The sequence below is a fragment of the Camelina sativa genome, chromosome 20, assembly GCF_000633955.1.
Source record: "Camelina sativa cultivar DH55 chromosome 20, Cs, whole genome shotgun sequence".
Lineage (NCBI taxonomy): Eukaryota > Viridiplantae > Streptophyta > Magnoliopsida > Brassicales > Brassicaceae > Camelina > Camelina sativa.
The window spans coordinates 20,787,887-20,788,988 of NC_025704.1; positions in this window are offsets into that span (position 1 = coordinate 20,787,887).

The window sequence follows — 1,102 nt, forward strand, 5'->3', positions numbered from 1 at the left end:
GAATTGATATGAACTTTCTATGTTGTGGTGTTTTATCAATCTATTTTAATAACTCAGTCATGATTAATTATAACTCAGTCATCATTAATTATAACTCAGCCGTCATAGACGATATCTCAGCCAACCCTCAAACTAGAATGACTAAATAACCGACTTAACCGAACCGATCGATAAAATAAATTTTCCAATTTGATATTTTTGAATTGGTATGTTTAATTAACTAAACCGAACTGACCGATAAAATAAAACCCCTTCGACGACTCAGGGTCCTAGATGAGAAAAAGAAAAAACCGTCCGAATTCANACATACCGGAACTCGAAGACGAGACGGCTTAGACGGAAACGAACAAGACTAGCGAGACAAAGAGAAAAAAGAGCAAATGAGGATATCGAGCGAGGACGGCGAGAGATGACGGCGGGAGAGTAGAAAAAGACAGATTATCGCCGGCGGAATTAGGGTTAGATTTCGCCGACGATAGGGACAGAGAGTTTTTTTTTTCGCGGTTTAAAAACCGTTCACTTTCCCTCTCATTGTAACTGTCGATTCTGGAAACATAACTCAGCAGTCATAAACGGTATCTCAGCCAACCCTCAAATTAGAATGATTAAATAATTGACTAAACCGAACCGAACCGAAAAAATAATTTTTCCCAATTTGGTATTTTTGTATTGGTATGTTTGCCTAGTTTTCTTATATTCGGCTTATTTCGGTTATATTATGCTAATCTACTTAATTACAATATATTTTGGGTTATTTATGGTTATATATTCATGTAACCGACCCATAACCGGAAATAACCAAAAATTAATTTCAAAATTTTTAAAATTTATTTTAAAAATTAATTTCAAAATAGTACTCATATTAGTATATCGATATTACCACCTTAATCCAAACAAATTATATCCAAAACCAAACTGTTATATTAAAAACAAATAATGTTACCTCATCTAAACCCTAAACCCTAAACCCTAACCCTAACCCTAACCCTAACCCTAACCCCTAAACAACAGGTTTTGGTATGTTTGACACATTTTGATCAGAATGTTTAAAAATCACTCTTTTTGTCTATAAATATTATTTTTATTGGTTATAATAATAATA